Consider the following 27,558-nt stretch of genomic DNA (forward strand, 5'->3'; position numbering starts at 1 on the left):
GGGTTTGGGAGAAGGGGGTGGGATTATGGACATTGGGGAGGGTATGTACTTTGGTGAGTGCTGTGAAGTGTGTAAACCTGGTGATTCACAGACCTGTACCCCTGGGGATAAAAATATATGTTTATAAAAAATAAAAAATTAAATAAGAAATTTCACCAGAGAATGGAAATTTAACGATGGGCACTACAAAGACAAGTTCTGGAAGAAATAATTTGCAAAACATAGATATATCCAATAAGGTCTTTGAATCTAGAAATATTTTTAAAAATCAATAAAATTTTTAAAAGATCAATAAAATGGATGACACTCTAGTCAGACTAAGACAACACAAATTAATAATATCAGAAATGAAAAAGAGAACATCAGTACAGATCCTATAGACATTGAAATGATAATAAAAGAATACTATGAACAAATTTATGCCCCAAACTTTGATAACTTGACTGAACTGGATCAATTCCTTGAAATCACCAAAAATGCACACAAGAAGAAACTGGCAATCCAAATATGCTTATATCAACTAAAGAAATTAAATCAATAATTAATAACAGGCCAATACAGGAAACTCGAGGTCCAGATGTGTTCATTAGTGAATTCTACAAATGTTTAAGGAGTAAGTATTCTATTTTATATTTATTTTATATATATTTATATTTATTCTATTGATAGAATAAAAATTATATCAATTATCTACAATCTCTTTCAAAGAACAGAAGCAGAGAGAATACTTTCTAACTCATTTTATGAGGCCAGAATTACCCTAATACCAAAACCACACAAAAACACTACAAGCAAACTGCAAACCAATATCTCATAAGTATAGATGCAAGAGTTTTCAACAAAATATTAGCAAATGAAATCCAAAATGAACAAGAGATTTATACACCATGACCAAGTAAGATTTATCCCAGGTGTGTGAATTAATTTAAACATTCAAAAATGAATTAGTTAATTCATGTCACATCAATAGACTAACAAAGAAAATAAAATCACATAATCATATCAATAGATGTAGAAAAAACATTTGACATTTTCCAAAATTCATTTATGATTTTGGAAAAAAAGGAAAACAAAACATTTCTTAGTAAACTAGGAGGAAAACTCCTCAATTTGATAAAAAAAAAAATCTACAAAATTTTAAGTTTGTCTGTTCTAGTTCTGTGAAAAACCCTGAGATCAAAACCTGAAATGAGATCAAGAGTCAAGTGCTTAACCAACTGAGCTACACAGGAACCCCAACCATTGATATTTTGATAGAGATTGCATTAAATGTGCAGATTGCTTTGGGTAGAATAGGCATTTTACCAACATTTGTTCTCCTAATCCATGAGCATGGAATGTCTTTCCATTTCTTTGGGTTGTCTTCTATTTCTTCAGTTTCTGTCATCTTTGTGTGTTTTATAGTTTTCAGAGTATAGGTCTTTCACTTCTTTGGTTAGGTTTATTCCTAGGTATACATATTAGCAGATTTATTGTGAGTAATTGGCTTACACGATTGTGGGAGCTAGCAAGGCAAGTCTGAAACCTGGGGGGTGAGCTGTCAAAGAGGGTAGGTTGAAACTCTCAGGCATGAACTGAAGCTATTTGCAGGTGAAATTTCTTCTTCCTTGGGAAAGTTTCAATTCTGCTTCTAAGGTCTTTCACATGATCATCTCAGGCTTATGATAATCTCCCTTACTTAAATACAGTAAAAAGATTATGGACTTTAATCAGAGCTACAAAATATCTTCAGAGCAACACTTAGATCTGTGTTTGATTGACTAACTGGAAGCTATAGTAAATTGACACATAATATCGACCATCACAATGCCCTTTGTTGGTACCTTTTTAAGTTTGTTTACCTTTCAAATCTTTGTATATTAAGCAAATTATTTTCTCATGATAAATTAAAAAAAAGATGTTTTTATATTAGATTTTAGCACATGGCACTGATTTAGAACATTTGTGCCAACTTCCATTTCCATCAGAAGAGTGTGAGAGTGATTTATTTCCTACATACTTTGCACAAAGCGTTAGCATTCTTCAAAATTTACAAATTTGTGATGTCCACAATTCTTGAACAAGTAGCAAATTTAGAAACAGTAAGGAAAAAAACATATTCTTATACTGTTTAATAGTTATTGCAAGAATCCCTTTTTACTGGAATAAAATGCATCTAAAACCACAGCTTATTTGGAAAAATATATTCATTAGAAGAATACAATTCACTGTATAAAATTTACCTTACAATTATATTCAAATAGTTATATTCTTTTCCTATTTAAAGGAAAAAACTTATTATATGCCATAAAATTACTATAACTATTCCCTTAAGTTGAAAAATTGTTGTGGTTAATTTCTTAGTGTTGCCATCTTAAAAGGGAAAATGTCTAGCCTAGTATCTAGGTTCAGCTACTCTAATAAGCCATTGCCAGAATGTGTATTCTTTAGTAATTTAGTATAACAAGGTTTTCTCATTTCTTTCTAAAAGGACATAGTAAGGATTAAATGAAATAATACATGTGGAGAGCTTGGTACAATTTTTGATATCTAGTAAGCTCTCAATTGTAGCTACTATTGCTATTACCTTAAAAAGTAACAGAGTCTAAGAGAAAGCATGTTTTTTTTCTCTAAGCACTGTATATCAGGTTTTGAGTTCTTATTATTCCAATTTTTTCCTCTGTAATCGTATGCAAATTAATTAGCCTCACTGAGTATCCTTTTCCCACCTATAACAGAGGAACTATAGTAACATTTATCTCACAGTGTTATGACAATTACATAACTAAATGAGAGAATTTAACAAGGGCTTGGGAAACCACAAATGTCTATAAAGTTATATTAATTACCGAATGTTGTTCTGATTAATATTCCTGCCTCTGTTTATTATATGAAACAAACTCCTTGCTTTGCATCATTTCATAGGACAATTATAGCCTCCAAAATGTAATCTCATTTCCAAGTCCAAATGGAATAATCCATCTTTTGACCTACTTTAAATAAATGGGGTTAAATTAACTCATTTTATTTGCCTACCTAAGAAAATCCCTATAAGGTTTTCCAAAGCCCATGAGTGCTCCAAGCATTTGGCATCTTATGGGTAGGGGAAATGCCTTGCTTGCATTCACTGAGTAACTATGTCCTTCACTGCATCAGCTGTCACACTCCAGAGTAGCAAGGCACAATGGCTCCCAGGCAGTTTGGGAACAATTGTCATGCCCTATTAACAAACATAAAGAGAACAGTATGTTTTCCTCTATTATCCAGGGCTGTACTTTTTACTGCTGCCTCTCTAGCCCTTTATGGTATTACAGCAGCAGGCAGAGAGAGGGACAGTGATAAGCTGAAGGCGACTTCAAGCTTCATGTTGTACCCTAGTGATAACCACATGTTGCCTGGAGCTAAGAGATCGATTCCCTTTGCTCTTGGTACTCAATATAGTTTGGTGGGAAACACTGATGAATGTACCCAGAAGCTGTTTGATTTTGTTTTAAAATCTCCTTGGATGAAGGATCTAAAAATATACCTTGCAGGCTGGTAACAATTTGGCAGAGCTATTTATTATGACATGTAAACACTGAATTTCAGCCAAAACAGAACATGACTCCACATGCTGCATGAATTTTGATTACTGATATTTTTATGAAGTTGTTATGAAAATCATGGGAAATTGAAGTGTAAATAAATAGTAATTAATTACAAGCCAACCGAAATAAGTATTCTCTGCTGAGCTGGATAGCCTCTTATCAAAAAGGGAGTAATGGTTTGTCAACATGTCCAGCAAGCTCCTGAGAATAATTACCAACTTGAGACAAGGGGAAAAACTAGCATCCACATACCTGTTCAAGAAGTTTTTAAAAACAAGAACTTATAACACAGTATAATATAATATGATGCAACAAAATATATTAGTATTGTTAATTTCAACAAGTAGTTAAATATGAAGACATTATTCAGAGTTTGAAGAGGAGGTTCTGTTAAAACTATAATTATAATTCACACAGGATGTACACTTAAATACAGATACTAGTTCAATCCTTACTCATATTTAAATTTCTATTTGGTTCCTGTTTTTACCGGTAGTGGAGCCTTTGATTATACAATGAGTGAAATTTAGGGAAATCTTGAAAATGTACAGAACTTTTTCTCACAAGAAATAATCTCGTCTTTTTTATCCCCTCTTTTACTGTTTTCCACAAAGCTGTCTCTCCTTTCTTGTTCTTTATATTATTGATTTTACTCATTGATGGTTGTAGGGTTTGCTAGTTTGTTTCACAGAATTTATAGATTTGCTCACAAATTATAGATACAGGGTTTGCTTGTGTTCTAATCTCCTAAAGCGCTGGTGACCACATTTTTCTTCTTGTCCTTTCTCAATATCTGATAAATTTTTAGTCTGTCAGTGAACTGGTTAATATATTCAGGATGATGATGATGTCATTAGTTTTCAGGTGGATAGTATGGCATCCTTCAGCCAAGCTCACATTTTATACAGAAGCACATGAATTCAGTCTTCAGCTAAGGAGTCACTGTCAAAATATTTTTGGTTGGGCTGCTCCTCACTTCATAATTGCCTTGAACAGAGTCCCATGGAACAGATGTTAGACATCCAGTCAATATGAATGATGGTCTATCTACATTTGCTCTGTTGATTGGTTCTTTTGGCAACTTGTAGAGAAAACAATTTGGCCTCAAATCCTTAATGCTAATATTGAATTCAAGATTTCTACACAAAATAAAACAGAATGGAAAATCTGATGAAATTAAACTGCTATTTGGAAATGCATGGAACGAATGATTCTCTTTTTTTCTTTTTGGCATATGACTGGTAACAATCCCTCACCAGTATAGACCCAACCTGGAAGTCCAATTTGTATTTTTGCACAGTCTTTCATACAAAAAGAGAGTAAGCAGAAATATCAGACTGGAAATTTCCATTGTGATAATAGTAAGCAGCGTTCTGAAATCAAGATTCATTTGTCACTAACTCTAAGAGTCACACATTGTTTCTCATATATGCTCAAAGACAGGGATAGATTATTAGGAAATATTTTACTAAAAGATACACAGAATGCAGAATAAAAGTGGAAACGCAGGTAAATGTAGACTTGGTCAACAGAACGGATTTATTGTACTGTTTCTGAAGTACATGGAAGTCGGTGCTCAACCTCTTGGGCTCAAATATAAAACATGTTTTCTTTTATCAAGCAGTTTTCTTTAATGGGAAAGTTTATATAGGAGGATTCTGGAAGAAGAGCATATGAAATAAACTAAGAACATTGGCTACTATGTTTTATGAAAGGAGTTTTTAGGGACATTAACATTAGTCACTGAAACCAGGGGATCTAAAGTATAGCATGGTGACCATAGTTAAAAATATCGTGCTGTGTATTTGAAAATTGCAAAGAGATAGACTTTAAGTGTTCTCACCACAAAAATTATAAAAAAGGTAACTAGGTGAGGTGATGAATGTGCTAATTAATCTGATTGTGGTAATCATTCCATAAAATATAAATACATCAAATCGTCACATTGTACAATTTAAATAAAAGCAGTTGTATCTGTTGCTTATACCTCAATAAAATTGAAAATATATAGCAAAAATAAAATAAATGAAAGATTTTTGTCAAAGAAATCTAATATAGAAAACAATTTATAGGGGCACCTGGGTGGCTCAGTCGGTTAAGCCTCTGCCTTTGGCTTCCGTCATGATCCCAGGGTCCTGGGATCCGGCCCCGCATCAGGCAGCAGGAAGCCTCCCCCTCCCTCTTCCTCCACTCCCGCCCCTGGTTTTGTGCTCTTTCTCTCGCTCGCTCTCTCTCACAAATGAATACATAAAAACTTTTTTAAAAAGAACAACATTTATAAAGCAGAAAAATGGAGTTCCTCCATTTGAACAGATGATCCATGAACATGTTATTCTCCTCCTTACACACGGGTACATCATGTGCAAGACACACAGACACTCTCAAACATGCACACAGGGAAAGACGGAGGGATGGGGAACAAAGGCAATCTCTGGTTTCCTCTAAGGAAGACTTAGATCAGAAAAACCCAACTGAAGATGTCTACTCTGTATTGTTCCTGCTCTAACCATATACAAAAAATGTCCCAGTATTTATAAGGCAAGTTTGCTTTATAATTATGGGTTGTAATGAAGTCATTGGTGGAATTATTTACACGTAAAGGCAGTAATAATGCAGATATCTCTAGATCTATCTATTTATCTATCTATCAGAAACAATCACTTGGTTTAGTGGGCTTGCTCACAATGATGAGAACCAGCGAATACCGAGTCAAGAATCATCATTATGATAAACCTAAATAATATTGTTAATTGATTCACTTGCCAAAAAAAAAAAAAAAGTTTGGTTAGACTTCTAACCTCTTTGATGGATTTTAACTCATTGAAAACTCAAAGTGACCCCAGAGTATGCCTGTCATTATACTCTCCAAATTACAGATGAGCAAACCAATGCCAAAATAAAGTCAGATAGTGACAAGTGGCGAAGCTTGCAATATAAATTTCAGAGTAGGAGCTTATTTATCTATTTATTTCTGTTGAAGTATAATTAACATACATTATATTAGTTTCAGGTATACAAATAAAGATTCAGTAATTCCCCACATTTCTCAGTGCTCATCAAGGTAAGTGTGCTCTTAATCCCCTTTATTTCACCCATCCACCTACCCATGGGGTTTTAATATTTTCATTCTATTCCTCCTCATAGAATCATAAACAGTACCTTTAACTAAGCAATGATGTAAGAAATAAAAATTTGAGAAGTAGGTGGAACCAATTAGCTGCTCACACACAGAGACATCTGCATCGTATACACATGTACACACACACACAGAAGAAACTCCATATGCCAGTTGGGAGAGTGTTTAAATGAACATTCGCTTCCTAAACTTCTCCATGACATTTTATAAATATCAAGTGCTTTTCATTTACACACAGTCTTTGTAAGTTTACCATAAATACAGAAACACTGTTACTCTCCATAAGAACAATGCAGCAGTTTGATAATTACATTTTATGCAATTTTCAGAGTACTTTATCTCCTGCTTCATGCCACTGGATTAATTCAACAGTTCCTATTTCAGCATACACTCTCCAGGGCTTGCTGAGATGAAATTTCTGTGAATTTCCTCAGACTTAAGAAGTCATCAAAATATTTGAACAAGCCTTGCTATCTCTAAAAATAAGATATCAAACACAAAAATGTCTTTATTTAAGGTAAGTAAATGTGAATATTTGACAAGGAAAAATGGTGTTTTGCCAATATCTTCTCCATAAACAACCTTAAATCCATCTTAGAATTCCTAGGATGGAAATCAGATGAAGTATTCTTTCCAGCATTACCCTATTATCAACCATAATGGAACCAAAACAGTTACCTCCAGTGTACCTGAGGATTTCTCAATCTCTATGCCAACCAACAATCACTTTATCTAACAAGGGATTATACTTCATGTACTTTCTGCATGGCGGGCATCAATATTAGACGTCTGTGCTAACAGCTTACATAATATATGCAGTCCACCCTCAATGGATTTATAAGCAATATAAGACAAACATGAGTACAATAAAATATGAAGTGTTCATGATAGAAAATGGAATAACATGCTATGGGAGGAAATAAGAGGAGAATGTGAATCAGACTTTAATTGAAAAATCAGGGTTGTACTTGCTGCAATTATCACCGGATGATGGATGAAATTATTGAATGACCATTCTGTATACCTGAAACTAATATAACACTGTTAAGTAATTGGAATTGAAAAAAAAACTTTAAAATATAAACAGGGTTGGATTTCTAAAGAAATGTCAATTTACCTGAGTTTTTAAGTTTAAAAAAAGAAGTTTAAATTTTGGTGAGAAATGTACATCATCAGACAGAAAAAATAGCCTTTATAAAATCATGATATTATGACACCATATACTTTCCTCAAAAAACCTCATGCCATTTATTATAGTAAACATAACCTGGGAATGTGATTTGAGATAAGGCTGGGGAGGGATAAGTGTGCTAAACTAGGGAGTTTGGAATTGGTCCTGAAAGATATGTGGAATTACTGAAATATTTAGAGCAGGATATTAATATGATGATAATTTTTACACAGACTATTCTGTGGGGAGTATTGTGGATGGATTGTAGGGGATCCTGATTAGAGCTTGGAAATATAGCTATGTTATTATTCTAGTCCAAGTCTTAAGAGACATGAATTTAAGATAAGATGAATGGTGATACACAAAAGAATTACCAGGAAAGTAGAAGTTATAGAGCAGATCAGACAGAAGGTGCGGAAGACGGTGGTAAGTGAGAATGAAGAGAATAAATGTAATTCCCAGGTTTTTTGTTTTGGATAGATATGTTCTAACATTATTTACTAAGAAAAGAGATACTGGAGGAGAAACATGAGTGGAACAAAAGAAGAATTTACTTTCTGATATGTTTCTGATATTTACTTTTCTGATATGTTGGGTTTGAGGTGCCAGGGGAATATTTCATATTAATGAAAAATATTTTCATTAATCTCCATAAGAAGTGCTTATTTGACCTGATTTAAAGGGGCACACCCTAATGTTTATAGCAGCACTATCAACAATAGCCAAATTATGGAAAGAGCCCAAATGTCCATTGACTGACAAATGGGTAAAGAAGAAGAGGTGTGTGTGTATGTGTGTGTGTGTGTGTGTGTGTGCGTGTGTGCATGTAATGGAATGCTACTTGGCTATCAAAAAGAATGAAATCTTGCCATTTGCAACAAGGTTGATGGAACTAGAGTGCATTATGCTAAGTGAAATAAGTCAGCTAGAGAAAGACAAATACCATATGGTTTCACATATCTGTGGAATTTCAGAAACAAACCAGATGGACATAGGGGAAGAGAAAGAATAATAAGATAAAAACAGAGAGAGAGGTAAACCATAAGAGACTAACTATAGAGAAGACACTGAGAGTTGCTGGAGGGGAGGGGGCCAAGGGGATGGGCTAAATAGTTGATGGACACTAAGGAGGGCACATGTTGGGATGAGCACTGGGTGTTATACATAAATGATGAATCACTGAATTCTACTCCTGAAACCAATACTACACTTTATGTTGACTAACTTGAATTTAAATAAAATCTTGGAAGAAAAAAAAAAAGTGCTTATTTGAGAAATCTGAAATGAAAGTAATTAAATTGGACATGGGTTTTGATGACTTGACCAGTTAGAAATGCAGACATCTAAAGGACAAAATGACACCCAAGAAACTACAAAAGAGATCAACTAAAATGTGTTCAGGCAGATATGGCAGTCGTCCTCAGTAAAGTGGTTCGTAGCAATTATTGCCTGAGGGTGTAGCTATTAGAGCCAGACTACCTTAGCTCCAAGTCTGGCTGTATCTCTACCTAGATATGTAATTTTGAGCAAATTGTTTAAACTCCTTGAGTCTGTGTATTAATTTGTTAAATGGGAATATTAATAGTTCATACCTCACAGGGTTACTGCGAAGATTAGATATTAAATTATTTCAGTTCCTGGTAGACAGTAGAGAACTGAATTAATGTTGGCTATTGTTAACATTTTTTAACTTCTGAAATACATGAACTCCTTACCAACTGAATGAAAAGAAACTAGAATTAGAAAGAAAGAAAAAAAAAAAAAAACCCACAACCAGCAAGGAATCTTTTTAGGCCAGTTCCATAGGGGAGGAAATGAAAGGTAAGAGAGGTCCAAAAGCACATGATCAGTTAGTGGTGGGGTGGATCTCAGAGCTATCTGCTGCCAAAGTAAGTACTCTTAAATATGAATCCAGATAGCTAACCGTATTTTCTTTTTTAAGATTTTATTTGTTTATTTAGTCAGAGAGAGAGAGAGAGAGAAAGCATAAGCAGGCAAAGTGCCAGGCAGAGGCAGAGAGAGAAGCAGGCTCCCCACTGAGCAAGTAGCCCAATGTGGACTCCATCCATCCCAGGACCCTGGGATCATGACCTGAGCCGAAGGCAGCGGCTTTAACAGACTGTGCCACCCAGGTGTCCCACTAACTGTTATTTCCTGAAGGTTGGTTTTTCCGTAAGGTAGAACAAGAAAGGCACCAACTACGTCCGCTCATTTTTATTCAGCTTCCACAGATAATTCATCTTCTGTATGAAGACATGATCATGACAGAGTATTCTAGCCTCTTCCAAGGCTGGGATTTAGTCAGGCTTACAGCTATCTTTGCACCAGCCTGCCAAACTAGGTAGAAAAGCATGGATGGAAAAAGGAAATCCAGGGCTTGTTTCCTCAAGTTCCCTCTGATTAGAAGGGAATAGACCTGAATGATTGGTCATTTGCCTAATTCCCTGAAGCAGTAAAAAAGATTCTAAAAAAGATTCTTTATCAGTTTTAGCAGGGTATTTTTTTTCTTTTTTTAGTGGAGTCTTTTGGGTTTTCTATATAGAGTATCATGTCATCTGCAAATAATGAAAGTTTTATTTCTTCCTTGCCAATTTGGATGCCTTTTATTTCTTTCTGTCTTTTGGCTGCTTTGGCTATGCATGTCTGATTGTTGTGGTTAAAACAATAAACAAATTTAGTAAATTCACAGAATATAAAGTCAATGTACAGAATTTTGTTGCATTTCTATACACTAATAATAAAGCAACAGAAAGAGAAATTAAGGAATCTCCATTTACAATTGTGCACAAAAGGTAAGATAGCTAAGAATAAACCTAACCAAAGAGGTAAAAGACCTGTACTCAAAAACTATAAAACACTGTTAAAATAAATTGAAGATGACTTAAAGAAATGGAAAAAAATTCATTCCATACTCATGGATTGGAAGAACAAACGTTATTAAGGTGTCTATACTACCAAAAGCAATCTACACATTTAATGCAACCCTTGCCAAAATACCAACAGCATTTTTCACAGAACTAGAGAAAAACAGTTCTAAAATTCATACAGAACCAAAAAAGACCCTGAATAGCCAGAGCGATCTTGAAAAAGAAAAACTAAGCTGGAGACATCACAGTTCCGGACTTCAAGCTCTATTACAGAGCTGTAGTCATCAAGACAGCATGGTACTGGCACAAAAAAAAGACACATAGTTCAACAGAACAGAATAGAAAACCAGAAATGAACCCACAACTATATGGTCAACTTACCTTGGACAAGGCAGGAAAGAATATCCGATGGAGAAAAGAGAGTCTCTTCAACAAATACTGTTGGGAAACGGGACGGCAACCTGCAGAAGAATGAAACTGGGCCACTTAGCCATGAAAAGGAATGAAATCTCAACATTTGCCTTTGCAAATGCAAGGATAGAGCTAGAGGGTATTATACTAAGCAGAATAAGACACCCAGAGAAAGACAACTACAATATGGCTTCACTTATATGTAGAATTTAGGAAACCAAACAAACTAGCAAAGGGGGAAAAAGAGAGAAGCAAACCAAGAAACAGACAGTTAGCTACAGAAAACACACTGATGGCTCTCAGAGGGCGGTGCACGGGGGAGGGAAATGATAGGATTAAGGAGTACACTTACACTGAGCACCAGGGGACGTTTGGAAGTGTTGAATCACTAGATTGTATGCTTGAAACTAGTATAAATATTGCGTGAAACTCTGTATGTGCACTTGAAACTAGTACAATATTGCATGTTAATGATCTGGAATGTAAATAAAAATTAAAAAAAATAAAAAAGATTATTTAAATTAGAGGAAAAGACTGGGATGAAAGTAAAATCCTTTTGTCATTGCTGCCCACCCCCACCACCCACCCGGTGTTAAGTAGGGAAGAGCAGATCAGTCATACTAAATATAAACTATATATATATTTTTTGGCTTATGTAAGATGAGATGTGAGACATTTATGACCTTATCACACAGTCCATTCTCTCTCTCAAATGTCTGAGAATAAGCTGTGATCACCTTGAATTCTATGCCTCGCTTGTTGGATTTTTACTAATATTCATTCACTCCTTCATTCATTTTTTAAAATTCAGTAAATAGTTACTGACAAAATACTATGTGCTAGTTGGTTTTCTCATCATTGGAGATTAAAAGGTGAATAGAACTGATAAGTCTGTCCTCATGGAGCTTACCTTCTTACCGATGGAGCCAGGCAGGACACAAATACATAAATAAAATACACATTATGATGTCCACTCAACAACTTCTATGGGTATATTACAGCAGCATTATTCATAACATGAAAAAGTGGATACAACTGAAATGATAAACCATCAACTGACAAAAAAATTTTTTTAAAAGTCTTATATCCATAAAAGAAATATAATTCAGGAATAAAATATAAGGAACTACTTACACATGCTCCAAATTGGATAAACAGTATTAGAAAGTTTATAGTAAATGAGAGAAGCCAGTCACAAAAGATTACATATTTTTTATTCCTTTTACAGCACAGGTGCTGAATAGGCAAATGTATAGAGACAAAAAAAGTAAATGAATGACCGTCTACAACTGGGGAGGGGAGAATAGATAGTGACTGCTAATGGGGGAGGGGTTTCATTTTGACATTAAGAAATGCTCTAAGAGTAGATTGTGGTGATGATTGAACAACTCTGCAAAAATAATAAAACACACTGAATAGCATGCTTTAATTGGATGAATCTTATGGTCTAATTGAAATTGTGAAAATAGATAAAAAAAATAATACCTATTATGTCAGAAATATAAAACAAGGAGGGAGGATAGGTAGTGGGACATGAGCATACCTTGGGGAAGACCTCTCTCCAAAGCAGGAAAAAGAGCAACCTCAAAGATCCCCAGCTAGGGTGTGACTGGTGTGTTTGAAAATGGTAACAGATCCATCATGGTGGAGCAAAAGGAACAGTAAGGATTAATAGATGAAAAGAACACTGATATAGGCTCTATGGTGAAGGGTCTTCTAAACCCTAGACAAATTCCAGCTTTTACTACAAGCAGATTTCAGAGAGTTTTGAGCAGAAGACTGACATTAACTGATTTATGCTTTCTGTAGATCATTCAGGCTACTCCATGAAGACCAGGCTATAGGGGAGCAAGAGAAGCAAGGAAAGCATTTAAAAGGGAATTTCAATAATCCAGAAGAAAGATGGTGCTGGCCTGAGAAAGGTTGAAATACAAGCTGAGGTTGAGTTGTCAGATTCTGGATACATCTCAAAGAAGAGTCAGTAGAAATTGCTGGGAGAAATAAAAAGAATGTATATCCTTTAGAGGGTAGATTATTAGTTTGTCCTCTCTTGAATATTTCCCATTGAGTCACATTATTTCCTCCCCTACAACAGTTTTGAGATCTTTGTCTTAGAATTTATCACAAAGTAAAGCTGAGAATTTACTACTTATGACCAAATTAACTCTCAAGTAATATTAAAATGATAAAATGATTGAGTACACTGAGAATTGGGTATGATAGAAATTTTCCTTGGAAATCTTTTAGGAAAGTCACACTGGAGGCTTACATTCTACCTGCCATTTTATCCCAGAAACAGGCTCTCCTTCAGTATCTCTCCTTTTTTAAACATAAAATGAAGGATTTTTTTTTCCATTAAGAAATCATGTAAAACAAATTCTGTATTTATTCAAAGACAGAATCACTCAGCAGAGCAACATACTAGTGAAGAAAAAATATGAAAATATTAAGACTGATTATTTCACTTATGTCACCTGTGCACATTATCTCTAGGATATTGGAAAAACTGAAATATTATCTCTCTAATTCTGGTTTGAGACAAACATACATATTTAAATTCACACAAGTTAAATAATTTTATTGTAAGACTAATTTTGGTATTTTTATATAATTGCCTATTGTATATGCTTATGATTCTAAAAATCCCCTTATTTTGAGTGACAGCTCTCTTCAGCTTTTCCAATCTGAATATCCACTTGTGTACTTATCATCTCTACCTGGTTGTCCATCTTTTTTTTTCTTTAACTTTTATCTCATAGGGTCTTATTTCAATATCCCTGTTTGTAAGGGCAAAACCACTACCTAGTTGTCCAAACTTGAAATCTATGATTTGTTTTCCACATAATTTTTTCTTTACTTGTGCCATATTAAATGGGTCATCGTGCCCTTCCTATTCTACTGAAATTTTGACACCATTTAATTCAGGGCCTCTGGCTTTCTCTCTTGAACAACTAAAATAGCCTTAGAAGGCTATTTTACTTCATTCAGCAAAGACCACTTTTTAGAGATATCATGGTAAATGATTAAAATAAATTAAAACTCTTAACATAAAAAATAAAAAATCAGTTAGTTGCTCAGGAAATATTACCTGTTAATGTTAATATTGCCAATAATGTACAGCATCTACCTCCTGGTGCTTAGAATTAAAATACAGGACGATAATTTCTGCTAACCATTTAAGTCCAAGGTATTGTAGGACCACATTAAAGGACATTGAACTCAGTCTTGTCTATAAGAGAAAGTTAATCAGAAGCTCAGTTATGTCAAGGTCACTGTCATAGTCACTGCTTTTTCCATGAGACCCATCGTAAGTCTTCAGACCAAATACATACTGAATAAATACATGCATGAACGAGTGAATAAAAAAGTTAACATGTTATCTTAGATGAGTACTCTTAAGTTTCAGTCTAATACATTAAAGCCCTATTGTTTTAGTACTTGCACAGAGTGGGCACTAAAAATTTGCTCAGTGAATCTTTGGGAAAACCCATACAACTTGCTGAAAGCTGTCCAAGTTTCAAATATAATGAGGCCATGCCTATCAATACAATTCCTAAAAATAATCAGTTCCTAAAGAATGCCTTCTCCTGATATTTAAAAACATTCATTTTTTGAGGTCTATCTATATTTCTCAATTTGAGTCCATTACTAAATGTGAAAATTCAACTTAAGCAGTTCACTGAAAGTCATTGAGGAAAACAGTAATTAACTCCCTCTCAGGAAGTCATGGCTCAGTGCAAGACAGAAGCCCCTTCTTCCCCTAATTCTTTACCTGTAATAAGCAGAGAAATAAACGAGAACCTTTTAGATATTCAGCCTGGTCAAGCATTTAAAGCAAACTGGCCTGAATTAATAATGCTACCATATAGATAAATGTTGAAAACAGAGAACAACACTGAGACATGACTTGTGAAAAAAATGCAGTTTTTCTACATGAGCAAGAAGCAAATAGGTATAAGACAATAAACAGGTAATCTTAGGTATAAGAGTATAGTATAAAGTCATGGTGTTTGTGATATACACCAAGTATCAATATAACAAACATATCCAAAGTGAGGTTTGACAAGTCAGTCCAAAATTAAACTTTATTTCTTTTTTTTTTCAAAATCTATTTAAATTCTATTTAGTTAACATATGGTGTAATATTGGTTTCAGGAGTAGAATTTAGTGAGTCATCACATATAACACCTAGAGCTCAACACAACATGGGCCCTCCTTAATGCTCATCACTCATTTAGCCCATCGCCCCATCCCCTCCATCAACCATAGTTTGTTATCTGTAGTTAAGAGGCTCTTATGGTTTTCTTCTCTCTCTCTCTTTTTTCCCTTTCTTCTATGTTCATCTGTTTTCTTTCTTAAATTCCACAGTGAAATCATATGGTATTTGTCTTTCTCTTACTTATTTTGCTTAGCATAATACCTTATAGTTCCATCCAAATTATTGCAAATGCAAGATATCATTATTTTGATGGCTGAGTAATATTCCATTTTGTGTGTGTGTGTGTGTGTGTGTGTGTATCTTCTTTATCCATTCATCAGTTGATAGACATTTGAGCTGTCTTCCATAATTTTGCTATTGTAAATAATATTTCTATTAACATCAAGGTGCATGTGTCCCTTTGAATCAGTATTTTTATATTCTTTGGGTAAATAACTAGTAGTACAATTGGTGGGTTGTAGGGTAGTTCTGCAAAATTTAAACTTTAAAAGTCATTTTTTAAAAATACTTTATTTCTTTATTTGAGAGAGAGAGCAAGAGAGCACAAGCAGGGGAAGCAGCAGGCAGAGAGAGAGGGAAAAGCAGGCTCCCCACAGAGCAAAACCTGAGCTGGGGCTGGATCCCAGTACCCTCGGATCATGACCTGAACTGAAGGCAGCCACTTAACTGGCTGAGCCACCCAGGTGCCCCTAGAAGTCCTTTTAAAATGATGACTTCATTGTTACCCTATTCATACATTTTAAAAGTCGTTTATACGTTTGACCTAAACGCCAAACTTGAAGGCATCTATAATAAAAATTGCTCCTTTGCACTTGAGTAAAAAGTCCTAGGGAGACAATATCTGAATTTATATGACTACATATAGAAAGGAAACATAGTTTTTAATTCTCTGTCCACATTTCCAGGGGTTGTTTTAACACTTACAGCGTGGAAGATTCTATGACATCTCCGGTGAGTCATGCAGTAGTACACATCAAAATCCTTTAAAAATATTTAAATTTTTGACTAATAATTCCCTCATAGAAAACAAAAAGAGATATGCAAAAATGTGCCTATGTATTGTACTATTACTTGGTGTCTGAGAATTGTATATGAAAATTATGAGAGAAATAATACAATTAAACTCCTCGAGCATCAAATTTTGAAATGGACTGCATGTAACACTAAGAGACTTAATGCAAATGAAGTTGTTGATATGAACAATCATTAGATACAATGAGCACTGAAATAACCAGATTTTACCTACTGTGAAAGTGTTACTCTTTAAATGTAATAAGCCCCCTATTGAGTTTAACTGAACTTAAACTTTTTAACTCAGGTATTGTGATTTCTCAGTTTATTGTGTTATATTAGAGCAGAGCACTAGGAATAGCAATCCCATTTTTCTATCCTCTTAAAAAAAATCTTAAATGTACAATATATTATTGTTGATTATAGGTACCAAGTTGTACAAACGATGTCTAGAATTTACTCACCTTACTTACCTAAAACTTTATGCCTTTGACTACTAATTCCCCTTTGTGCCCTTTGGCTAATAATTCCCCATTTCCTTCTACCCCCACCCCCTATCAACCACCAATCCACTCTTTGATACTGAGTATATGTATTTCTCTGTTTTATTTTTTTTACTTATTTATTTAGCTTAAGGAAGTGGTTGTTTCTTTTTTTCTTATTGAGGTATAATTGACATGTAACGCTATATTAATTGCAGGTATACATTGGAATGATTCAATATTTGTATATACTGCAAAGTGATTACCAAAATAAGTCTAGTTAACACATATCACCATATATAGTTACAGATTTTGATTTTCCTGTGATGAAGACTTTTTTTTTTTTTAAGTTTTACTTATTTAATTTTGCTAGAGAGAGATAGAGATAGCATGGTGGTGGCCGGGGGAGGGGGGGCGGAGAAAGAGAAACATACTCCCCATTGAGCAGGGAGCCTGATACAGCACTCCATCCCGGAATCATGATATGAGCTGAAGGTGGAGGCTTCAATGAGGGTGCCCAATGAGGGTGCCCGATGAGGTGCCCAATGAGGACTTTTAAAATCAACTCTCTTAACATCTTTCAAATATACAATACAGTATTAACTATAGTCACCATGTGATACATCTCCTCCTACTTAATTATTTTATAACTGCAACTTCGTACCTTCCAACTTCTTTTTTTTTTAAGATATTATTTATTTATTTGACAGAGAGAGATCACAAGTAGGCAGAAAGTTAGGCAGAGAGAGAGGAGGAAGCAGGTCCCCCGCTGAGCAGAGAGACTGCTCTCGAGACTCGATCCCAGGACTCTGAGATCAGGGCCTGAGCCGAAGGCAGAGGTCTAACCCACTGAGCCACCCAGGCACCCCTACCATTCAACTTCTTTCATCCATTTCTCCTCCCCCAATCCCCACCCTTCGTCCCCTGGCAACCACCAATTTGCTGTTTTTATCTGTGAGCTAGGTTTCATTGTCGTTGTTGTGATTTTTTCTTAGTTTTTAATTTCACATATAGGTGAGATCACATGGTATTTGTCTTTCTCTGCCTGACATTTCACTTGGCATAATGCCCAGATTTTAATATTTTAGAAACCTCATATAAGTGGAATCATGCAGTATTTGTCTTTGTGTGTGACTTGCTTATTTCACTAAACATAATGTCCTCAAGGTTCATCCACATTGCCACTTATCACAAAATCTCCTGTTTTAGCTTGAAATACTATTCATGAAGGGGTGTTGCCTGGTTAAGCAGAAATCGAGAATACTGGCATAGGATTTCTGAGGCTTCTCTGTAAAATATCTATCTATGGAAGCAGAGAAGAGATATTTGGTGCTACATAATGCTTAGGATAAAAAAGAGAAAGGAGAAAATTGAAGGTAAGGCAAGATTGAGTCCTGGTGCATGTGAACTCTGAAGATCCTCGCTCATTTGTCAAAAGTACTTTAAAGGGACAAGTAGTTTTTAAACTAACAAATGACAGACACTTGAATTAATTTTCATTTTTATATATAGCTATGGACTTAATACAAATAATCTATTCAATAAATTATCAAAGGCCCCTGAAATTTAGTATTCCTAAATTACATGTATACTATCAAAGTTACTGAGGTTCTAATATGGTAACTTAATGAATCAGTGCATGTTTCGGTGCAGATAGGCAGAAATTATATGATCTAAAAGAATGCATTGTTGGTGATATTTTGACTTGGTCTTGATTTCCATTTGCTCACTTTTAAATTTTTAATTATAAATTATTATCTATTTAATATGTTGTGGATGTTTGCATAACCCTCAAGCATGTACTTATTTGCATATTTGTGGTCTATAATTTTCCAATAGCTAGGCTTTAAGACATTTATATGCTGTAGTTAAAACATGAATCATCAGTTCCCTATTGCTAAAGGAAACAGATATATAGTCCTCCAAAAATTGCTTATAGAGTGTGATACTTCATTGGTGATTTGTTCTTTATGGGCTTGGGAAAAAGGCATGTGAAAAATTGCAGAATAACCTCAAGGTAAGTGTAATAAAATTATTCCCTTATTCCAAAATTGGTAAGGCATTGTGTTATAAATAAGGGGTATAAGATCATAGTATAAGCCTTATGGCATATTTTTAAAAAAGAAATGCCTATATATTTTGTATTTATTACCTACTCTTGCATAACAAAATATTCCAAAATAGTGGTTTAAAACAACAATAATATTTATTATCTCTTGGTGTCTATAGGATCAGTAATTTCAAGTGGACTCAATAGGGATGCTTTGCTTCTGTTGTCTGATGTCTGAGGTCTCAGATGAAGACTGGAAGTTTGGAGTCTGGAATCATCTGAAGGCTTGACTAAGGCAGGAAGATCAACCTCCAAGTGGACTCACTCACAGGATAGCAAGTTGTTTTTCCTACATGGACTTCATACATGTACTCCTCCAGAGGAATACCAATGTGCCCTCAAAGGATAATGCTAGTATCTCATTGGAATGCGATGGAAGCTATGATTCCTTTTATGATCTAGTCTTCAAAATTGAATGCCCATTTTGCAACCTTTTATTCATTAGAAGGAGCCCTTAGTCATCTCCCATTCCACTTCCAAAATTAGGTAATTAGGTTCCAACTCTTGAAAGAAGCACATACAGAAATAAATGGTAAGAATACAACCTTGTCAAACTTCCTGAAGTTGTTCCAGTTAATTAGATAAACTAGAGACACTTAGCTGTTGTTGTTGTGTTATTATTATTATCCTTTGCAATCACAATTTGAATCATATGCCAAGGAGGCATGGAATAGCTCGATTAAATTAATCAGATTAAAGATGCTTTCCAGGAATCAAATATGAAGAATGCATGGTTTGTAAACTAAAAGCACCTTAGTATTGGAATAAATGAGACAACATTTTGATAAAGAAATTCATGTCTAACAAATTTGAATAAAGATGAATGAAGTACAACTCTCCTATGATCTCAGATATCAAAATTAAGACAGCAGTCCAGTTTTCAACCAAGATAAGAAGTTATTCTAAGTTAAGACATCACAGGGAATGAGTTGAAAAAAAGAACACTTGAAAGATTTTTTTTTAATGCAAGAATTTTTAATATCTAAAAGCCATATAATTATAAATTAACCAAAAATTCCTTAATATTCATTTCTAATTAGTATTTTATAATCTGCTATATTTATCAGCTATTGTGATTTCTTTATTTATAAAATAAAGTGACTTTTAATTATGTAATCATGGATATAAGGTCAATAGCTACTAGTCCCACTTCTTTCCCAGGCATTCACTTCATTACGAACTTATATGTGGTTTATCACTGAATCTCTGTTGATGTTTTAGATTTCATTATCACAGAAGACCACAATTTTATGGACTTTTGGAGGTTTATATCCATTAGCCATTTGTATGATTTCTTTAGAGTAATGTCAAGCCCTTTGCTCATTTTAACAATTGTTTTTTTATTTTGTTTTTGCTATTGAGTTGTAGGAACTTGTGCGTGTGTGTATGTGTAATATTAATACCCAATCAGGACGTATGTTTTGCAAATATTTTCTCCCATTTTATAGGTTGATTTTTCTTTTTTCTTTTTTTTTTTTAAGATTTTATTTATTTATTTGACAGAGAGAGATCACAGGTAGGTAGAGAGACTGGCAGAGAGAGAGAGAGAGCGGGAAGAAGGCTCCCTGCTGAGCAGAGAGCCCGATGTGGGACTCGATCCCAGGACCCTGAGATCATGACCCGAGCCGAAGGCAGTGGCCTAACCCACTGAGCCACCCAGGCGCCCCATTTTTTTTTTTCTTTTTTAAGTATAGGTTGATTTTTCACTTTGCTGATTTTTCCTTTGCTATGGGAAAGCTTTTAAGGCTGCTGCAATCCCACCTAGTTTTACTTTTGTTGCCTATGCTTTTTAGTGTCATATTCAAGAAATCATTGCCTAAACCAACATCATGAGGTTTTTTTTTCATTAACAATTTTCACATCCAGTTTTAGTAAATAATGCAAAATGAGTTTAAAAGAGAGATAAAATTGTTTCACTTTGTCACCATACTTGATATTATTAGACATTCAATTGGTGACTTGCTGGTCTTTGTGTTGGAGTAACTCATTGTGGTGTTAATGCTCATTTCCTTCATTATTAAAAAGTTATGCATTTTTTTCAATGTCTGTGAGCAATTTCATAATCTTTTAAAAAGTGTCTAGTGAAATCTCTAGTCTTTTTCTTAGTAATTTGTAAGACTTCATATATTCTGGGTAGATTGTGGTTTTCTATTTTGTAAATATTTAATCTAATTCCATCCTTCTCTTGTTTCTCTTATTTATAGTTCTTCATAAACACAAATGTTTAATATAGTCCAAATGTGTGTGTGTGTATACATATATATATATATACACACAGTTTTAGATATCTATTGTTCCCTTCTCATTTAGGTTTAGAATCTACTTGGAATTGTCTTTTGTGGATATTATGAAGCAAGAATCAAGTTTGTTTATTTTTTTCTTTATAAATATCCAAGTATCCAAGCATAATTTACAAAAAAGAAGTATCATTATCAATCAAGTATCCTTATATTGTTCTGTTTCTGGGTCCTATTTGCTTTTATTAATCAATTCACCTATTGTGATGTACATATGAGTTTCTTCTAATAATTAGGAAAAACAATTTTAATTAATTTGAAAATACTGAATTAAAAAAAAACTTTATATTATATTCTTAATTTTTACTTACACTCAGTATATATTAAATATCTATTATGCAAAATTATGGAATTAGTATTCTCTTTTTCTATTCCTGTATTTCTTATTAACACCTGATTCTATTTGATTACTTATTTTTATTTACATTTAAACTGTTAACTATATTTAGATCTTAATCTCTGATTTGTTTAAAATATTGTCACCTTCTTAGTGCAGTGGGCAGCACATCAGTCTCATAAAATATTTTTGTCTCTACTAAAGAAAGTCAGCACATCTTACTCTTTTTTAACCTTTTTTCTTTTTTCCTTTGTTGTGTTTTTTACAATATTTCTACCTTATCAGAGTTTATAGTTCAAAACTCATAAAATCGTATAATTTAAGTATGTGCAGTTGTTTTAAGTTTCAGTTTTGTGGGGCACCTGGGGGCTTAGTGGGTTAAGTCGCTGCCTTCGGCTCAGGTCATGATCTCAGAGTCCTGGGATCGAGCCTCCCATCAGGCTCTCTGCTTAGCAGGGAGCCTGCTTCCCCTCTTTCTCTCCCTGCCTCTCTGCCTACTTGAGATCTTTCTCTTTGTCAAATAAATAAATAAAATCTTTAAAAAAAATCAAAAATAAATAAATAAATATCAGTTTTGCCTCAATAAAGATGTTAAAAATAAATGAAACTCATTTATAAAGACCTTGAAATGCACTGATGAATGCAAATGATTTGTATTATTATAAAGCTGATCTATCTCAAGATTCAATAAATAATACTGGTAATTGCATATTTTTTTAAGAGTTAAAATTAAAACTAATATCCTTTGACTTTATGCTTAACTAATAGTTCAGATATATTTTGTTCTGTTTCACTTTCTTTTTTTATTGATTCAGTAGATATGTCACTACTATACTTAAGTGTCCGATATTGCTTTGCAAAAGTCTTAGGCTATTCTATAGTTTTCCCAATAAAAATTATTTTATCTTTTTGTGTGACTATCCAAAATGCTTTTTTTTTTTTACCTGTGAAAGCTAATTTTTTTTCTAGAATATGTTTTATGGTCATTCTGAATCAATGTTTCCTGGAATATGTTATATTTATAATGTAGATTAAAAGTTTTCCATTAATTTCAGAAACAAAAGTTATATAAAATTTTGGTTCTGCTTTATTATTTAAATTTTGTTTAGAGACTTTAGTTATGTATATAATAAGTGTTTGTTTTTAATTATGTGTCATTTCCTGTATTTTTCCTTTTTTATTTATTTTATTTGCATTTCATTTCTGATTTCCTTTTTTCTTAGTATGTTTCCAACATTATCTTCCTTAGTATCTTTTGTACTTTACTTTCCTTTCTGTGACAATTTAATTCTTGTTTTCCACTTTTCTATGCCTCAATACCAAAATAGCAAAAGTCTGATATCCTTCTCATACATTTCCATCTTTTATAAAAGCTCTTAGATTTCTGCTATGTATTCTTACTTCATATAAGTGATTTTTTCTTTTCTTTTTCATTTATTTTTCTTTATTCCATTCTTGGCAAAACAATGCATTTTAATTGTCCTTTACTTTATACAAATTTTTTTCCTAGGGATTCTTTTCTTTTTTTTTCCCCCCCCCCTAGGGATTCTTTTCTTATATGACATTTGTTTTTTATATCTCATCTGTTCTTGACTCTTAATGTCTTTATGTGATCCTTTGCTGTTTTTTTCCAATTTCTTATTTTTGAGGGATAAGTGTTTTTCCTGGGTCAATTATTTGAAACTAGCTTCTGAAGGGGAAGGAGCCAGTACCATGTGCATGTCTTACAGGAATAACAGATTACTCAGGATAAGACTATTTATTATTCAGGGTGAAACTGACAGACTTTACTCCTACCAGCCAATAAAAACAAGCAACTGGAGTTTATTCAAGATATAAAAATCTATCCTGTTCCCTGCCACTGCAATGACCGATAGCTTTTTTCAAATGTGGTTTGTGTTTGTAATCCCTTTAGTAGCTATAACTCCTCTGATTCTTAGAACTTACCCTAGGATAGAGAGAATTCTAATTCTAGAACAATCATTTGTCCCCATTCTTCCAAACAAGGGATTTAGGTTTTTCATCTCAAATATATTTGGGTTTCTAATAAATATATTCCTAGCTATCTCTGAAACCTGCAATTGCAGTGTCTCTTTTGTTTTGCTTCTATTTGCATACCACTGCTCAGCCTCCACTTCTCCATGTCATTTCCATTTATTTTGGAATTTTGTGGTTTCATTGTCTCTTAATATCTTTGTGTCTACTTCTTTTTCCTTTTGTTGCTTTGAAGTGATTATAAGAAAGTTAATATTTTTTACTCTATCAGAGTGGATGTCTCTGCTATCTTTTACATCAATCATTTTTATATTTCATTTGTGACCTATTTAGTACTCCATTGGATACTACAATGTTTTCTTGGTTTTTGTTTTTTGTCTTAGATTGAAAGCTTCTGTATGCAGTTTTTTCCCCTAATTTACAAATACACTGTAAAGTAATTAGCATATTGCCTCATTCTCAAAAGGATGTGAATAATGGAACAAGCAATTAATGATTGTTGAGAAAACAGATAATTTAGCTCTATGAATAATGATTTTTGTTTTAAGCTTCAATTATGAAAACCTAAAGATTTACCTAAAGGAAAGGATTGATTATGAAACACCAGAGCCTTAGGTTTCTTGCATCATTAAGGGTGAGATTTATAGAATGAGGGTATACTTTGAACTACAATTAATGAAAAGGAGGCATAAAATTCAAATTAAATGGTTTGGATGTTGTGTACTATATCTGATCTTGCTCTGAAACTGAAATGGAGCTAAATGGGTCAGCACTAGTCTGACTCCTGATCTAAATTGAATTTAATTCAATTCATAGGAAAGGAAAAAAAAAAAACATTTCATTCATGAAATCAAATTAAAAATTTTTTTGTTAAATTCATTGGTTTGGGTTGGTAGAGCTCATTATGCTTTGACCAGACTGATTTCATTGAAAAAGTGTAATGGAATTATATGGATTAGGTAAGTGAGGGATGTTCAGAATTGAACAGAATGTCATAAATGAGCCAGGTCTTGGGTGCTGTGGTGTGCTTTGTATTTAAATGAAAGTGATATCTTATCTAGATAGAATTTAATAGAAAACCCTTTCTTAGAGACATACTCTGAAAATATTTCTGAATACAAAATTAATAATTCAAACATTTTTAGGGAGAATAACTATTATATTGCTTTTAGTCTACTTTCTTGGTACCTCAAACTCTCTCTCTTTCTCTCTCTCTCTTTCACTCTCTCAAGTACTTTTTCTGATCTGATATTCTTGCATTATTTCCCTTCATGAATGCATATTAAAATTTTCAAAAGGCTAGATTGCATATCCATAAGAGGAACCTACATTTTTATTTCTCATTATCTCTTTCTCTCTCAGAAGGAATATTTTGTTAGTTCTGTCTTCAAGAAACCACCTTCAGAAATAGAAATAATTCAATTTATTTCTTAAAACCTTTTTCCTAACCCAAAAGTATCCACCCTAAACTAGAGCAATCTATACTTTCAATGCCATCCCGATCAAAATCCCACTGGAACTTTTCAAAGAGCTGGAACAAACAATCCTAAAATTTGTATGGAACCAGAAGAGACCCTAAATTGTTAAGGGAGTGTTGAAAAAGAAAAAGCAAAACCAGGGGCATCATGCTACCTGATTTCAAGCTTTACTACAAAGCTGTGATCACCAAGACAGCATGGTGCTGGCACAAAAACAGACACATAGACCAGTGGAACAGAGTAGAGAGCCCAGATATGGACCCCAATTTTATGGTTGAATAATCTTTGAAAACACATGAAAAAATATACAGTGGAAAAAAGATAGTCTCTTCAATAAATGGTCCTGGGAAAATTGGACAGCTATGGATAGAAGGATGGAACTCCACCATTCTCTTACACCATACACAAAGACAAACTCGAAATGGATAAAAGACCTCAATATGAGGCAGGAAGCTATCAAAATCCTAGAGGAGAACATAGGCAGTAACCTCTTCGACATCAGCCACAGCAACTTCTTTCAAGACATGTCTCCATGTCTTGAAACAAAAGCAAAGGAAACAAAAGTGAAAATGAACTTTTGGGACTTCATCAAGATCAAAAGCTTCTGCAGAGCAAAGGAAACAGTCAACAAAACAAAGAGGCAACCCATGGAATGGGAGAAGATATTTGCAAATGACACTACAGACAAAGGGCTGATACCCAAGATCTATAAAGAAATCCTCAAACTCAACACAAACAAAACAGATAATCATGTCCAAAAAATGGGCAGAAGACGTGAGACACATGAAAAAATGATCATCATCATTAGATATCAGGGACATTCAAATCAAAACCACATTAAAATACTACCTTACACCAGTTAGAGAGGCCAAAATTAATAAGACAGTAAACAACACATGTTGGGGAGGATGTGGAGAAAGGGGAACCCTCTTACCCTATTAGTGGGAATGCAAGTTGGTGCAGCCACTTTGGAAAACAGTGTGGAGATTCCTTAAGAAATTAAAAATAGAGCTATCCTATGACCCTGCAATTGCACTACTGCGTATTTACCCCAAAGATATAGATGTTGTGAAAAGAAGGGCCACCTGTACCCCAATGTTCATAGCAGCAATTGCCACAGTCGTCAAACTGTGGAAAGAGCCAAGATGCCCTTTAACAGATGAATGGATAAAGAAGATATGGTCCATATATACAATGGAATATTATGCCTCCATGAGAAAAGATGAATATCCAAATTTTGTATCAACATGGATGGGACTGGAGGAGATTATGCTGAGTGAAATAAGTCAATCAGAGAGAGTTAATTATCATATGGTTTCACTTACTTGTGGAGCATAAGGAATAACACGGAAGACATTGGGAGATTGAGAGGAGAAGTGAGTTGGGGGAAATCAGAGGAGGAGACAAACTATGAGAGACTCTGGACTCTCAGAAACAAACTGAGGGTTTTGGAGGGGAGGAAAGTGGGGGGTTGGGTGAGCCTGGTGGTGGGTATTATGGAGGGCATGCACTGCATGGAGCACTGGGTGTGGTGCATAAACAATGAATTTTGGAACACTGAAAAAAATTAAATTACATTTAAAAAAATTTCCTATATAATGTTTCTAAGGAATCCTGGTAATCCTTGACACAATCTGTAAGGCATATTGTTAAAAATTCCAGAAGTCAATATAAACTGAGTTTCTAGAGAAAGGTCAAGTTCATTAAAAACAAGAAAGTTAAGGTAGGTTGGTTCATTTTGACAAGTAAAGATAACAGGTGATTGACAAACATGGGGATTCTTAGCTTTTAAGAATTGAGATGATCTAAACAAAAAAGAAAGAAAAGTACAGTAAAAGGTACAATTGTTAATGAAATTAAAATTTCTCACATCAACACAAAATGTAAATATGACATTTTACACCTACAATCCTGACATTTAATCACAGTTCTCTTCATTGCCTATTGTAAGAAAACATTTTCCCATTCTTCTGTAGGATTTCGTATGGGAGAACTCATCTAGCAATGTGGCAAATTAAAAAAAAAAAAAAAGATACATCCACATTTCCATTTCTAATTAAATTAATATCTTGTACATATAAAGGTATTTTTGTATTAAATCAGAATATTGACCAAATAACAAAGGAGCATAGTTGACTATTTTCCCCCTAAAAGTCTGTTTATATATTTTAGATAACAGAATTTTCAGGATGCTTAGGTGGCTCAGTAGGCCAAGCATCTGCCTTAGGCTCAAGTCATGATCCTGAGATCCTGGGATTGAATTCCATATCAGGCTCCTTGGTCAGCAGGGAGTCTGCTTTTTCCTCTGCCTGCCACACCCCCCGCTGCTTGTGTGCTCACTTGTGCTCTCTTTCTCTGAAAAATAAATAAAATCTTTTTTAAAAAATGAATGAATGGGGGTGCCTGGGTGGCTCAGTGGGTTAAGCCGCTGCCTTTGGCTCAGGTCATGATCTCAGGGTCCTGGGATCGAGTCCCGCA

The sequence above is a fragment of the Mustela nigripes genome, chromosome 1, assembly GCF_022355385.1.
Source record: "Mustela nigripes isolate SB6536 chromosome 1, MUSNIG.SB6536, whole genome shotgun sequence".
NCBI lineage: Eukaryota > Metazoa > Chordata > Mammalia > Carnivora > Mustelidae > Mustela > Mustela nigripes.